Here is a 17,191-nt window from a genome sequence, read left to right on the forward strand (position 1 = left end):
CTTGTGAAGTTGTGGACGGCCTGCTGCACAGAGGTGGACATAGACAGCTTCCAGTGTAGGCGGTGCCCGAAGTACACCCGTGTGTGCCGGTGACGGGACCCGGTCCGGTGGGCAGTGGACGACGGAGGCGTGCGAGCTGCCGCCGCGCTCTCCGCATGGGGGTGACACCGGAGTGGGTCCCGCAGCTCCGTGCGCGGTCTCTTCCTGGGCCCTTGTCCCCTCCCCTGCTCTCCTTTGCTCCCACATTTGTGGGGTTCTTAATAAAGTATTTGTTTTTCCAAATTTTGCAATAAACTTGAGTGATTTGATCCACAAGAATGTTTTGGATACTTTGTTTTTCGCCTCTGCACAGAATTGGGGCTGAGCATACAGTATTTTGAGAAGCGTGTACGGATGGAGTACCTACTTGGGCTTTACTGTGGGAACCCCCCAACAGTTATGAATGTGGTCTTACAGGGAAAAGGCCAGCACCCCGCATGCTGGGCAGGTCCCAGTCACCAGGGCGCAGCAGGGGCGAATCAGACAGAGGTCTCTGCTGTCGGCAGCTGACGGCCTGGGTGCTCTATGGCATCAGCAGGGACCACCTCTCCCGACCTGTTGGCTTTGCTTGCTTCCCTCTGGGCTGTGTCATCTCAGGGGGGCTCTCCCTTTATACAGTCACACATGTAAAGCGCTGCAGGGAGAGCGCTCCAGGCTGAGGACACAGCCAAGCTCTGGGCGGCCGGGGCTCAGTGAGCTGCAGTGGGAGCAGCAGGAGACGTGGTTGCAGACGGGGGGTGGGGGGTGGGGGGGTGGGGGGGCGGGGGGCGGGGGGCAGCGCCTGTGGGCCACGGGAAGGGTGCGGGCTTTACTCTGAGAACAGTGATCAACCATGAAGGGTTTTAAGCAAAGAAGTAGTATAATCCAACTAATGTTTTAAAGCTAGTAAATTGTGGTGAATATTCGTTCTCTGCAAACTTTTATCTATTTCTACATATTATAAGATTATTTCTACATATGATTCACCAGGCAGGGCAGGTTTTCGTATCACCACTGAAGAAATGTGAGTCGGAAGCTGCACGGGTCTTTCTCACTTGAATCCTTACCACCCCAGTTCCCTGAACAGGTAGGAACGCAAATTAATCGCATGTTTTAAAAGGGAAAGCCCTACCTGCCTCTGCAGAGCTGGTTCGTTGTTCTTCCATCACTGATCAGCTGATCTCCTTGCCCTGGGCACTGAGGAACCTGCTGTGGTCCTCTGATTCCTCTGTCCCCCTTCCCTGAGACCCCAGCATCATATGGCCTAGACCTGCGTGTGACTCTCATCACTTTGTATTGTCACCCTGTGGTTCCCTTGCCCTCTTGCCCTGCTCTTCCATTCCCGAGTTCTTGGGGGCTGGGAACTACAATGCTCACCCCTGTATTTCCCATCATTATCAGAAAGCCAGGTCCAGAGCAGGTGCTCAGAAAATGATGGACAGGTGAACCATCAACCCTGGGACCATACAGGGGACTGTCCCCAGTCAGGACCGGCTGGAGCGTAAAAGGGACTGTGGTGAACGATTATGCTGCAACCACCGTGTCAAGCTGGCCTGGGCTGGAACCGGGATGTACGCACCTCGGTGAACCTTGTGAAGCGTTATGAACAAAATGGTGACGTTTCTAATTCTGGGATCTTTTCAGAGGCCCTCGGACTCACTGCATTTGCTGGAGCTGCTTAACCCGATGGTCCTCATAGCACAGGAGACGTCATAATAGATACAAGGGTAAGTCATACAGACTCATACTTTCACAGCGTCATTTCCTTTTCAATTCGACTTTAGTATTTTTAATTATTACAAAAAGAAGCTCTCAGTTTGGTTCTAGATTATCCTTAACCCCCTCAAACTCCCACTAATCTTCATTTTTCAATGAAAAGTAAACGAATCTCAGGATAGGACCTTTGAATAAGAAACGGTATTCGACTCGAATTTAAGATTCCTGTGTTAATTATGTTACGCTTTCCTTTTTTTCATGGCAGATTATGATAATTTTCCAGGTAGGGTGGGATATAGAATTTTATTTTCAATTAAAATTTTGAAGTAAAAAAGGTAAGTTTTGAAACATATATGATAAAGCTCATACCCAGATTTTGGCAGAAAAAGCATGAAGTTGATGAACAAATGACTGAAGTTTGGGAAACTCAAGATGATTTCCATACTTATTTAGGAAAATAAGTATATCATGTTTATATTTTATTTATTTTTATAATCTTTTTCTCATGATAAAAATTATGCATGCTTATTGTTGGAATATGATCCTGGAAAATTCATAGCAGCAAAAATATAGTTAAAAAGTAAAAACAAAACAGCATAGAATTACATACTTCAGGGGAAAATTTAATGTGAATTCTTTTACTTTCAGAAATATAATAATTTAAAAATATGAATACACGTGTAAACCTGAATTTACATAAAATAAATAAAAGGGATATGGTTTGGTTTATTAAAAATTATCAATAGAATGACTTTAAGTAGCAAACCTTCCCTTGTGTACTTAAAAGTCTGACCGACTCAGAATTTATACACATGTACTATTTAGCTCCATTCTTATCTAGTAATTGAAGACACATCTTTACTTTAAAATTTCCTACAATTTCAATCAGTTATAATGAAATGAGTGAAGGTTCCTTTTGGAAATTGTGCATTTAAAACTCTGTTTTTCCTATTTGCCAGAGACATACCTTTGCCAGCGCTTTGCACACGCACCTTTCTACCGTGGCAGCATAGAAACACGGCAGATTGAGCTGTGTTCTAATTTTCAGAGGGAGGAAATGACTTTGACTCTATTGCCCTACCGGGTCTACTGGTGTAGGGAGATGGTTATCTACTTATAAAAAGGGTACAGGTGTTGAAAATATCTATTTACGTTTTTTTCCGAAGCAGAACGTCAGCAGGTTATAACGTTATTATCTTAATCACAAACAGGCAAGATGATTAGAAAACAGCAACAGTAAGAACCACTCCGCACCCAGGTAATAACCTGCCGCTCCTCTGGGAGCTCCGTGCTCCTCTCCCGCCCGAAGGGTTTCTCCAGTCAGGAGACTGACTGTACCTTCACTTAGGTTTCTTGTTTTTGTTTTTTTAGTTTGTCACACACCTTTTATTGAGTTTTCTATTTTTGTTTTGCGGTTTTTTTGTGTATGTGTGGTTTGTCTTTTTACTGTCTTTTTTCATTTTTTTATTGTTCTATTACAGTTGTCCCACTTTTCCCCCATTGCTGTCCCCTGCCCTGCCCACCTCCTCTTCTCCCACAGTCACTCCCCACCCTGCTGTCCTGTCCGTGGGTCATTTACATTAGTTCCTCGACTAGACCCTTCCCCTTCTCTCCCCCCTTCTCCCCCTCCCCCTCCTCTCTGGTCACTGTCAGTCTGTTCCTTATTTCCATGCCTCTGGTTCTATTTTGCTCGTTTGTTTTGTTCATTAGGTTCCTCTTATTAGTGAGCTCATATGATATTTGTCTTTTGCTGCCTGGCTTATTTCATTAAGCATAATCCTCTCCAGTTCCATCCACGTTGTCGCAAAAGGTAGGGGTTCCTTCTTTCTCTCTGCTGCGTAGTACTCCATTGTGTAAATGTGCCGCAGTTTTTTGACCCACTAATTTACTCATGGGCACTTAGGCTGTTTCCAGGACTTGGCTATTGTAAACAGCGCTGCTACGGACATAGGGGTGCAGAGGTTCTTCTGAATTGGTGTTTCAGGGTTCTTTGGGTACAATCCTAGCAATGGAATTGCTGGTTCAAAAGGCAGTCCCATTTTTAGTTTTTGGAGGAAAGTCCACACTGTTTCCCGCAGTGGCTGCACCCATCTGCGTCCCCACCAGCAGGCACTAGGGCTCCCTTTTCTCCACATCTGTGTGTCCTCCTTGGAGAAAGGTCTGTTCAGGTCCTTTGTCCATTTTTTAATTGGACTGTCTTTCTGGTGTTGAGTCATATTAAGTTCTTTATATATTTTGGAGATCACACCCTTGTCCGAGGTATCATTGGCAAATGTCTTCCCATATGGTTGGTTCCCTTTTCATCTTGCGGATGTTCTTGCTGTGAGTTTTCTACCGTAAGGGTCCTGGGGCCAATAGGAAGGAGCTGCAATATGCGTGGCTTCAACCTTCCCAGGTCCTGCCTGTGCTCTTCGATGGCGGGTCAGGGCAGAACAGGATGAGGGTGGCGAGACCAAGAGGGGCCATCTCAGCTCTGCAGATACTGAACAAAAGAGATGGCAGTGGAGGTGGAAAGAAGAAGCAGATGTGAGAAATATTTAGGAGGGTGAGTCTGCAGGACTTGCCAAAGCGTTCATTGTTGGGGATTTAGGGAGGAACCGGAAAGACTCCCAAGTTCCTGACACAGAAGCAAGGATGGGGGTGGGGCCAGGGGGGGTGATGGCCGGGGAGTCAGGCACCAAGACCCTTTCTGGGTGGGCCTTCGTGCTTCCTGCCCCAACCAAAGGCTCTCCCGGTCCCTCCTTAGCCTCACGCTGAGGAAGCTCGCCTTCTCACCGACCTCTCCCGAGTTAGGGAACCAGTTGCCACCCCACATGAACTGAGAGTCAAATGACAGACAAACACACACACACTACCGGGACAAATGAATGAACTCGCAAGTGACAACTTCACAGTTAAACTTCAGCTGATTTAACTGAACAAACTTTCACTGATTTTCTGAGCTTTACAGCAACAGAAGACATCGCCGAGACCAAGACAGAAGGTTTTGACCCTTAGCGATAGTCTAATCTCGCGCATGGACACCCTCCTTTGGGAGGCGATGTGGCCCTCACGCAGGAGAGGAGGCCGCGTGTGCAGATGTGGGGAATGTCTACGGTGGGCTGAGAAAAGCAAGGTAAGAAAATATGTGTGGAGGATCTCATTTTATAAAATAGGGAACTTCAAGAGCTCCCTAAAGGTATATAATATTAGTGCACACCTATTGCGTAGTTACTATGCGCCTGGCACTGTGCTAGGTGTGGACGGGGGACCCAAGCTCAGAACCAGGGGCTGGGCGTTGTGAGGGGGGCAGACGCCATGTGGCTGGGGCTGGAGGTTTTCCGGGACCCACCCATTCTGGCATCATTCCCACTGCAGGGAGCAGGCCTGAGCTTGTGGTGCGAACGGGAGGGCTGTAACCTTGGGGCCGCCCAGCCGGCAGGTGGGCCTGGCCCTTGTGGAACTGGGACTGGCCTCCTGCGTGGAGTGAGTCCCCGGGATTCCCAGACTGTTCCGGAAGAGACCGCAAGAGGGAGACGCTGGGCTCCGTACCAGTGGATGCATGAGTGTGCAGGAGAGGTTGCTTAAGAAAACAGTGACATAGCACTGTGACCCGGTCACTCTCCGAGCTGGGCAAGCGGGTGGTGATGTGTGCGTGGGTCCGCGCCACATTATTACTCACGGTGTTCTGTGAGGAGTAAAACTGGGTCAAGGCAGGCTTTTATGTTTTACTTTATACCCCGAAAGCAGTGGTTTTCAACCAATGTGCCACAAGAATTTTTGAAACCTGCAATATCTGACTGTTTAGTAGGGTCACTGAGCTCTTTTCCCCTAGATTGTCAAATAAAAAAATGACAGCAGCCAACACAACAATAACCATCCGGTGTGAATGAATCAAAATTAGACCTATACTTTTCGGTGCGCCACGGAATGCTACTAATTAGTTTGTGTGTGCCATGAGATGAAAAAGGTTGGAAATTGCTGCCTAAAAGTGTTTTAATTTTATGGACTGGTACAATTTTATTACACACTAGTTTTAATTTATACATCAGTATTGTTTTAATTTTATAAACAATAAGCATGTATTACTTTTGTAATAACCAAAGAACCGTCATAATGTCAAAAGCATACATACGATGAAAAGCAAAAAATATAGAAAAAACGTTCAGAATAAGTATGATGAATGGTATATATCTTTAGCATATAAAGTACTGTTACAAATCCTTAACAGAAAAATGGTAAAACCCCAATGAGAGAAAGTTCATAGACAGATCATTCCAAGACACGTAGCCACTTCGATCTCTTAAGGAAGCAAAGCTGTGCAGCTTGGGAACAACAGCAATGTCATGTTTGTCATCTTTCATGCTAAGTAAGGTTTTTAGAAATGACAACAGTGCTGGGAATGAGCTGGGCACTCCCTTACCTGCTCACAAAGTACACGGGACATGAGCTCAACATATCTGGATAACAATTTGCCTCTAGGAATCACGAGACTTAAATTGTTCAAACTCAGCCTGGATCTAATCATGAGAAAAGAACTGGACAGGCTCAAACTAAGGGACATTTTGCAAGATGATTGGCCTGAACCCTTCAAAAAGATGTTAAAGTCACAAAACACTACCAAAGCAGGAGACGTGGGCCAGAGGAGAGACAAAGAGACCTGACAACGAAATGCAGGAGGTGATCCTTGATCGGACCTCAAGGTAAAAAAAGAATAAATTCTAAAAGACATTACTGCCCTGGCCGGTGTGGCTCAGCTGGCCGGAGCATCATCCCTTAACCTAAAGGCTGCAGGTCTGATTCCCGGTCAGGGCACACGCCTAGGTTGCAGGTCGCTCCCTGATCTCCAGTCCAGGCACATATGAGCCCCAGTCTGGGTGTGTGCATGAGGCAGTCAACTGATGCTTCTCTCTCACATCGATGTTTCTCTCCCTTCCTCTCTCTCTAAAAACAATGAAAAAATGCCCTTGGGTGATGATAAAAAAAATTTTTTTAAATAAATGAAAGACATTATTGAAACAATTGAGAAAATTTGAATGTGGATTGTATATTAAGTTATATTGTACCAATGTTCCATTTCCTGAACATGTTCATGGGTCATGTAGGTGAATTTCCTTTTACTTAAGACATGGATGCTGGAGGATTGGGAGAGTCTGGAACAGATCATCCAGCAAAATGTATGTATTTAAACAGATAAACAGATTGACAGATCTGTGTATATGTAGACACAGGTGCCAACAGACAGCAAAGAGAGAAAGCAAAGGTGCAGAAGGCAACAATCGGAGAGTCTGGACGAAGGATGGGTGTTTATCATCCTATTCTTTCAGCTCCTCTGTAGGTCTGAAATGCACAGAATTCTCCTAAGTTGGAGGAAGGGTATTCAAGGCCAAATGGGTCTCAGCCCTGCACCGGAGAGAGGCACCTGAGGCTGACCCTGGCTCTGGTCCCGGTCCCTAGAGCCTCACCCTCAGCACCTGCAGGCTGGAGACTTTTTACAGGCCTGTCTGCAGGCTCATACCGCAGGCCCTCTCCCCAGCTCTGGTCCTACTCCAGATCCCTGAGCGTCTTCTTCACTCAACTCCTCAACCCACATCGGGCCCAGGATGAGGCCAGACCCTACCCAGAGGAAGGCCTTCCTGGGCCCCAGCTCTTGGGAATAAAAGACAAAGGCTTCTAGAATCAAAGAATCCAGAATAATCAAATATGGAAGCTGAGAATTCTGTACTCATTAGAATTCTCACTTAGAATCGTAAAGTATAAAATATTAGAATCACCATCTCCTGCATCTGGCAAGTCCGTAGGCAAATACTACTTTTCTGCTGCATGCACCACACCCTCAGATGCACAAGTGGGGTTCTGACCAGCACCAGCAGCCCACAGGGCCCTGGAGCTGGGGCCGGGATGCCCAGGATGGCGAGGAGGCCCGCCCACCAGGCCTGGCCACTATCGGGCAAGGGCCCTGCCCAACTGGGGCCTAAACATAGCTGGTGCCACTCCCTGCAGGTGTTCAAAACATGCCTTGGTGCTGGCTGGGAGCAAAGAGCAACTCCCAGAGTGGAGTGGGCATAAACTCTGAGTCACCGTGGCTGCTGTAGAAAGGTCTCAGTCCCTTTGCTCATGATGGGTATTTAAGGTGTTTAAACAGACCTTAGAAGATAATGTGGGCAGGAGAAGCTCCTAAATCTGCTGTGTGACCTGAAGTAGTTTGCTAACCCTCTCTGGGCCCTTAAACCCTCTCCTGCAAACTCAGGGTTTGGCTGGACCTCATCAACTCCCTAAAAGTCCACAAGGTCTAGCATAGTGGCCAGGTCCTAGCATCACAGATCCATGTCACCCGGGTTTAAATCCCAGCCCTACCACCTATGGATGTGAGGCTCTTGACAAGCTGCCCCTTCCGTGCCTCAGTTTCCTCTCCTGTAAACTGGAGATAATAATGTCACCTACCCTATAGGGTTTTCATGAAGACTAAATATGTATATATATATATACATGTGTATGTGATATGTGTAAAATAAGTGATATACACACAGAGTGACACATAATCAGTGCAGTTTAAGTGACAGCTGTATCATCACTGTGGTATTTCAGACACTGGGACAGACATGATGTGTTTGCCCACAATAAGGCAGCAGAGACTCACAAATGTGTTGTGTCTTTACTTTGGGCTAATATTTACGTCAATTCAATGTGGGAACAGTGGGTTTTCTCCTGCTGATCCACAGCTTTGACTGGTAATACCATATGGCTTTGCTTAATATTTTAAAGTATGGGCATCTCTTATTCCTGAATGTGGTATGTTTGAGAGACTAAAAGTTTTAAAACATAGAAGAGGCCCACTGATAGGAGTCTAGCCTAAGTAAATAACTAGAAATTCACACAAATATTTGTGTGTAAGGATGTTCACTTTAGCATTATTTTTAATCCTAGAAAAATTGGAAAAAACTTATATGCGAAACAGTCAGAGGGCCTGGTGAGATACATCTTGGTCTTATGAAACCAGTAGAAAGGTTTTGGTTTCTTTGCTCACGATCGGTATTTAAGGTGTTTAAACAGACCTTGGAAGATAATGTGGGCAGGAGAAATTCCTAAATCTGCTGTGTGACCTGAAGTAGTTTGCTAACCCTCTCTGGGCCCTTAAACTCTCTCCTACAAACTCAGGGTTTGGCTGGACCTCATCAACTCCCTAAAAGTCCACAAGGTCTAGCATAGTGGCCAGGTCCTAGCATCACAGATCCATGTCACCCGGGTTTAAATCCCAGCCCTACCACCTATGGATGTGAGGCTCTTGACAAGCTGCCCCTTCCGTGCCTCAATTTCCTCTCAAGCATAGCAGAGCTCTCCAATTTGTTAGTTTGGAGAGATGTTGCCATGTCAAGAGGTGAAAAAGTTCCTGGCTGCTGTGGCTCGGTGAATTGAGCGTCAGCCTGCGAACCAATTGTCGCTGGTTCGATTCCCAGTCAGGGCACATGACTAGGTTGCACGCCAGGTCCCCAGGTCGGGGCACGTGAGAGGCAACCACACGTTGATGTTTCTCTCCCTCTCTTTCTCCTTTCCCCTCTCTCTAAAAACAGATAAATAAAATAAAAATAAAATAAAAGTAACTCTGTTAAAAATTAAATGAAATAAATTTTAAAAAAAGAGAGAAAGGTCCTTTAAAAAAAAGAGGTGAAAAAGTTATATTTCAACAGGGTTGTTTTTAGCATTTTCAAGTAGCCTATGTGTAGTGTGATCCCATGAAAAGTATATAAATTTTACATTAAAAGAAGTATACAGGTGTGCATAGTTATGGGCATACACAGGATTACAGAAGTCTGACAGGATATTTGACAAATGAATGCAGTTTATGTCTAGATGGTCAATTTATTGATGATTCTTTGTTTTTAATTAGCTCATTTGCTTTTTCTCACTTCCAAAAATTAACATACCTCACTTTTATGGTAAATAACAATTTTAAAATGTTTTATTGATTTTAGAGAGAGGAAGGGAAAGAGAGAGACAGAGAGAAAACAAAACAAAACATCGATTTTATTTATGCATTCATTGGGTGATTCTTATGTGTGCCCTGCCTGGGAATCAAACCCCCAACCTTGGCCCATCAGGACAATGCTCTAACCAACTGAGCCACCTGGCCAGAGCCATGCTAGAGCTTTCTTACTAGAGAGCTGGCACAGGTTCTTTCCCTCTTCTTCCTTTCACTTCTTCCATTGTCCGGGATGAAGGTGTGTTGACCAGCGCTAGAGCAGCCATCTCGGACCATGTGGTGCCTTATGAATGGGGGCTGTGCATGAGGGAGTCTAGGTTCTGGGTATAAAGATACGAGGAGTCTGGATCTCAGATACTGTGGCTCAGCCTGGGATGCCTCCCTACAAATTTTTCTGGACAAGATAAATAAATGCCTTTCTTGTTTAAACTACTGTTATGGCCACTTGCAGCCAAATATATCCTAATTCACTCACTGATGAATCACTGTTTGCCAGAATCTGGTGCCAGAAATAAAGACAAACCAGATATGAGTTCCAGCTTCACGAAACTCCATGACAACCCCAAGACAACTCTATTTTTCAGTTTCATACTATAGGCAGCCATTTATTTGTTCACACTGTCAGTCAACCCTTGCTAGGAGCCAGACCTCCTGCCCAACACCGGGCGCTGTGCTGGGCGCAGGGACACCGTCACAGCTGGCCCTAAAGGGGCTCCCAGGCTAAGAACCCGCACCGTGATCCTGGAACCTTCTCTCCATCCAGAGCAGCTGGTCTCTGACCCAGTGGCTCTAGCATAACAAGGAAAATCGATTAAACAGTGTTCTCTGTCCTCCACAGGAACTGCCTCACGTCATCTTCACCACCTCCCTATGAGGTCAGGACTATTATCCCCAGGAAACGGAAGCACAGAGAGGTTACGTGACTTGCCTGAGGCCACACAGCTAGTCAGCAGTCTACCCCAGCCTGCTCTCCTAACTCCCGAGCTGCCTTGCCCTGCTTGCTCAGCCTGGCCTGCGAGCGCCCAGAGCGTGCACAAACGCGTGGGCTGCGTCGGTGAGCAGGGTAGCTGTACGGGATGGGTGGGTGTGCACACAGCTGTTCACGATCACGTGTGTCTACAACTCTGTTTATGTGACGTGGCTACAGGTGTGTCCAGCCTGCTCCTCCGGCCGGCAGCGCCCTTCCTTACCTCGGTGGCCCCATTACCCCTACTTATCTTTGGAGCCTCGGCGGGGCGTCATCCCCTCTGCCCTGGCTGCTGGGCTGGTCCGCTGGCGTCATCAGTCTTCCCTGGTTGTTGTTGTCCTGGGGCTGGGCCGGGATCAGGGTGCGTCCCTTCATGTCTGTGTCAGCCAGGTGCTCGAGACAGGCCTGCCCAGGACGTTAATAGTAATGGTAACAGCTGCCACTCGGTGGGCGTGGCTGCCGTGGCAGGCATGTGCCGCGCGGCAGCCTCGTGACCTCACTTTAATTCCACTCATTAATCTCAGGTGAGGAGGAAATGCGGCCTCAGAGGGCGATTGACTGGAGCAGATACGCGGCAGAACTGGAAAGTGAACCCCAAGCTTAGCCCCAGCTCTGCTGTCTCCATACCATGCTCCCTTGGGGGCTAACTCATTATTTTTTTAATTTTTATTTTGGAATAGAGATCACATGCACCTGGGAAATAATTCAGAACGTGTGGAAGAGAATAATGTCAAAATAAATGTCCCTTTACCCTGTCCCCGAGCCTTCCCGTCCCCTGTCAGAGGCAGGCGCTGTTCCAGGTTCTTGCGTGTCCAGGGGCCCCTTCACACTGGGTTTTCTCACTGGGGGTGGGGTGGGGGGGTGGGCGCGCGCATGCGTGTGTGGGTGCCGATCCTTCCAGGGAGGTTCTCAGCATATACACACACATAGGCCACTCTGTCCCTGCCATGTCTTCCTCCTTTTACACAAACAGTGCCACATCCCACATTGGGTTCCGCACCTCGTTTGTTTACGTCACAGTACGTCCTGGCCGTCTCTCCGCATCAGCATGTACGGAACGTCCTCACGTGCAGGTCACTCGGTGGCCTCCCCTCAGCTCCTCCTCCTCCGGCCACACTGCTGGCGAAGCCTGTCCACCTTTGTCACTTTTCAGACTCACCGGGCCAGAGCAGCCAGCTGCCCCACTCCTCAGGCGGGGGCCTCGCTCTGGAGATGCCTTGGCTGAGGTCACGGGGCTAGTGGGTGACCAGACCAAGGCTCAGGCCCAGGTGACAGCTTGCACGGATGGGGGAGACGGGGGCACAGACATGGCCGCCAGCCTCGTTGAGCCGTGACCTCGAGGATCTGCAAGGGAGCTCGGAGACAGGGCCGGCTGGGTGTAGGGTGGCCAGAGCTCGGTCGTGTCTGGCCTGGGAGTCGAGGGAGCAGGAATGAAGGTCTAGGCAGGGAGCAATATTGCAGGGACTTTGGGAAGACGTATGGTGGCACCTCCGTGACGCATGGGGAGTCTGGGGCTGCAGGACGGTGAAGGGCCAAGGACCAGTGAATGATGTGAGCACCCCAGGCGTATTCGCCTGCCCTCTTCAGGGGCCTCCAGCCTTCCTGGGCCCCTCAGGAGGAAGCCTTTGTTCTGCTTTCCTAGGGAAACTGAGGCAGGAGAGTGGAAGTGGCTCATTCGAGTTAGCCTTGCAGAGATGCTCCCAGTTCTCTCCCCACACCGACCGCCCACGCGGGGACATGAGGCACCTGGTCTCCATGCGATCTCCAATGAGAGACCCTGGGTCAGCTCAGGAAGCCGCCTGCGCCGTGAGACCCACGGACCTGGACTACAGCTCTGTGGCCAGGCGGCTGCGCTGCTGTGAGTGCGGCCCCTCACCAGACTGGGGTTAATTTGCACCCCCCTCACTGGGCTGCCTGGGGATTAAAGGAGCCAATGAATGTGAGCGCTTACTGCAGGGCCTGGCACTCGGTAAGTGCTCAAAAAAGGTGGATGTTATCACTGTTAGGGCAGGCGACCTGAGTAAAGAGATTTGGGCTCTGGAACCCAATGTGCCAAGATGTGAGTCATTCAGTGACTGACCTCATTGAGGCATTCATGTCCCCTTCCTGAGCCTCAGTTTACTTCTCTGTAAACGGGGACCCCAATGGGTACTTCAAAGGGTAATTTAAGAGCATCAACAAGGATGGTGTCTGTAAAGTTTACTCACAACAGAAGCTCTATCAAAGCAAGCTCCTCCCTCCCCGGGCCTGAGAGCCCCCAGGCCCTTGTAAAGTCCAGTTGAGACGCTGGCATCACAGGGCTGACTCACGGTTACAGCCTGGCCCTTTCATGTATGGAAAGTGCCTTTAGCTCCCAGCCTCTCAGGCTGGCTGCTGGGCTTCCGACTGGTTTATGGGGAGACCAGGCCCTTCGTCATTTGGTGTGAGGGTGGGGCTGAAGCTGGGTCCTTCCCAGAGGATGTCTGGCTGAGTAGTCATTCATTTTCTGTTTCTAGGTCAGTCAATCAACAAACACACATCCCACTAAGAATCCATGTGCTCTGTGCTGGGCCCTGGGGAAACAGAAGTGAATCAGAACTGGTCCCTCGATTCAGGAGGCTCAAAGTCTGGAGGGGAGAACTATGTGGGAACAACATGTCAAGTGGAGGAGCTGTGGAAGTCAGAGCAGTTATCTAGCCCCATATGAAGAACCTTGGAGGGCTGCCTGGAGGTGACTGATAATGACTGATCGGAGTCCTGATGTCATCTGGCGAGGGGCAGGGAGTGGGCAGGTGTATATGGAGGACAGCAGTGAGGACAGATGAGTTCATGGCTGGGCACCCTTGGGAGCTGCAGGTGGCTTCATGTGGAAGCCTGGAGCCCAAGGAGCCTGAAGGAGCAGGGAGAAGGGGCCGGGGCAGGCTGAGGGGATTGTGTGCCAAGACTAAAGGCAGCAAGGAGGTAGGCAGGGCTTCAGTTCGCTGTTATAGGAAGTTCACGCTGGTCATGTGCAGATTAGACAGGACGGGAAAAATCAGAGGCTGGGCACTGGAGAAGAGGCTGAATGAGGCCATGGTCAAGGGAACCAGGATAAACAGCTACATCCAAGAGCAGGAGAGGGTAGCCCCCCAGGGCTTGGTGTGGAGGAGGTGCTGGGCAGTTCCCAGTGGCCGGGCTGGACTCCTCCCAGATTGCCTGGTGCTGCCCACAGCCAGGGGTCGAGTAGCCGCAAGGGACAAGATGTTGAGAGCTCCCTCACAGGCCACTCCTTTCAGGGGGATTTCTTGTAGAACCACTGAAGGGTCTGGCTTTGTACCTGGAAACGCATTTTGCCCCAAGGGAAAGGAAGTCTCAGGAAAAGTGACAGGTGGGAACCTGCCCAAGTGGAAGCAAGGGGGCTGGATTCGCACAGGCTGTGGAATTGGGGTGTGCACCAAGTTTTAACCAGGTCCCCTGGGGATGGTCAGGGCAGGGGCATCCAGCTAACTCCAAATAATCATAAAATCACAGCTCCTGTATTCCTGGCCCTGTGCCATGCAATTTACTTCCATAATTTGATTTAATCCTCATCACCGCCCCATAACCTCACCACCGCAATAATAGTAGGTAACATTTGCATCGCCCTGACTAGGTCCTAGGCATTCTTCTCAGCGTTGTCCATCTATTAGCTCATTTCTAGCTTCACTACACTTCTGCAAGGTATGCACTGCCATCCCCATTTTGCAGAAGAGGAAATGGAGGCACAGAAAAGCTATATAACGCGCCCAGATTTGCAGAGCTGGGACAAGGATACAGATGGGGAGCTGTGTGACCCCAGCCCTGAACTCCTGTGGCGTCTGTACCTGGTGAGGGAGGGGTGTCCAGGGTCCGAGCGGGACACGGGTATAACAAGGGCATTTGGGAGGAAAGGGGGGTGGGAGTCTGTGTTATTAGCGCTTTTGGGGGGGGGAGCGCTGTGGGGTGATATTGTCCCCTACCCACCAGAGAAGCTGCAGGTCCCTGGGGCTGAGAGGGGCGGGTGGTCATGGAGCCCCTGGATGGGGTGGGGCGGGGGCGACTGGAGCGCTAGGCCTTAGGCAAGGGAGGTGGAGGAAAACCTGACTCATTGGTGATAAGGAAGCGACAGGGCCTCTCTGTCCTCCCCCAGCCCAGACCCTACGTGGCTCCCCACTCTCTGTGGCTGGAGGAAGTTCAGTGGACTCCAGTGGGCCTTTTCTCCTGGTCTCTGTTGGCCATTCCCTTCTTGAAGCATCCACTCCCTCCGGCTGCTGTGAACCCACCCTCTGCTTTTCCTTGGAGTTCCGTCCCCCTCTCCACGCCCCACACTGGACACCAACCCTCAGGGCCTTCGCTGCTGCCATCCACACCCCTGCCCTTAGACCTTGTCCTGAGCAAGGGTGTGCCCACTACAACTCTCCGAAGCTCCCCACCCCCAGGGGTAAGAAAAAAGCTAGAGCTTGGAACCAGGGCCCCACCTCCCTGCAGACCAGATTTCAGCTCCAGCCTGCCTGTCTGGGCCTCCTTTGGGATCCCACTACACACTCCAAAAGCTAGCCAAACCCAGCTGCTCTGTCCCTGAATGGGCTTCACTGGCCCATATCAGTGCCTTTGAGTGGGATACTCATTCAACCTGAAATACGCTCCCCACCCTCCTAGCCTAGCTCGTTCCTGCTCAGCTCCGGCACCTGCTCCTCCAAGAAGTCTCCCGGACCTCCCAGGCTGGGTTGGCTCCGTTGTCTGTGCTGGTTGTGGCTTCCTGTAATTAACCAAAGAGCAGCACGTTGGAGAGAAAACGGGGCCTTGGTGGTGGGCTGGAGACTCACTGAGGCTGCCCAGACTTGGGGTTCCTGAGAAAGGTCTGGGCGGGAGACGGACAAAAGCCAGGGACGCAGTATCAAGTCATCACAGGGAACGTGCAGGAGAAGCTGGGAGAGCTGAAAGCACACGTGGGCAGGAGGAGAGGATTCCATGAAGGAGACAGAAGGTGGAGGGGACGGAGCAGGAGAAGCAGGAGCGCAGAGAAGCAAGATGGCTCCCAGCACTCACGGCCTGCGACTGACCCCTCCCCTTGAATCTGGTCTGGCCCTGTGACCTGTTTCTGACTAATGTGATGAAAGCGATGCCATAGCACGTCCAAGCCGAAGTCATCAGATGCATGTAATTCCAGCTGGGTCTCCTGAAACTCTCCTTCTCTGGGAGGTCAACTGCCACGTGAGAAGTCAGACCACAGGCTGACTGCCAGGCTGTGCGGAAGCCCAAGCTAACCACGTGAAGTGGCCGCGTGGAGAGAGACGTCCAGGTGCCCATTATAGTCTCTCCCAGCTGAGGTACCAGGCGTATGAGCGAAGAAGCCTGTCTTGAATGTCCAACCCAGTTGAGCCTTCAGATGATTCCAGTCACCATGTAATAGCAAATGCAAAACAAACAAACAAAAAAAACCACCACCAGGAAAACTGCCCATTTGAGCCCAGTAGGAGGGTAGTGATATCTCAAAGCGCCAGCACCATGCATGATAATAAGCTTTGTTCTAAGGCATTAAGTGTGTGGTAGTTGGTTACACAGCATAGTTGAAACACTCGGTGATTTAATACCTGAAAGCCCCCTGTGGTAGACATCAGGGCCCCCACTTACCAGATGTGGAAATAAAGCCCAGAGAGGGCTGTGACTCTGTGAGGCCCACGTAGCCCGCTGGAGGCAGCAGTGGGGGTTTGAACACCCCCGCCAACGCTCTTCCCATAGGACACGCCTGGCTGCCTGAACCTAGCAGCCACGCCATGTGGTTTGGGCCAAATTCCCTGGCTGACAGGTTACTGGGGCTTTCCCCAGGTGGCTCACCTGGGCACCTGCTGGTACCCTAGCATTTTTTTTTTTACATGACTCAGTCTAATGCACAAATTGTTAGATGTATGGCATGGCACACTTTTACGCACGGGCACACCCATGCGGCCACTACCCAGATCAAGGTATGGCATATTTCTCACTCAGAAATTTCCCTTGTGCCCACTGCTAGTCAAGGAGAGGCCCCCATCCCAGCACAGAGGTGCCCACTGCTCTGGTGACCATCACCATAGTGACAGATTTGCTTGTCCTTGAACTTCACGTAAGTGGAGTTGCATGGCATGTGCCCTTTGTGGCTGGCTCCTTTCTCTCACCATTACTGCATGTAGCAGTAACTGTTCCATTGCCATGTAGTGTGTACTCCAAGGTATGAACATGATGCCATTTATTCATTCATTCTGCTGTCGATGAACATATGTATTGTGTCCGGATTTGGGCTGCTATGAATAAGGCGGCCATGAACACTGCTGCTCTGTTCATTTTCCGGCCCTAAGCCCTCACTGCTCCTGGGTGTCTATGCAGCAGCGGAAATCTACGTCACAGGGGAGATGTGTCTCGTTCTCAGAACCTGCCACACCGTTGCCCACAGCGGTGACACGAAGAGCGCTCCCACTGCACTTCGTGAGAACCCCGGGTCCCCACACCCGCGCAGACACGGCACTGCCAGCCCTTCTCGTTGGAGCTGCACTAGCCAGCGGGTAGTGAGATCTCAG

This window comes from Furipterus horrens, unplaced genomic scaffold (genome assembly GCF_987537825.1).
Source record: "Furipterus horrens unplaced genomic scaffold, mFurHor1.1.pri manual_scaffold_4, whole genome shotgun sequence".
In the NCBI taxonomy this organism is placed as follows: Eukaryota; Metazoa; Chordata; class Mammalia; order Chiroptera; family Furipteridae; genus Furipterus; species Furipterus horrens.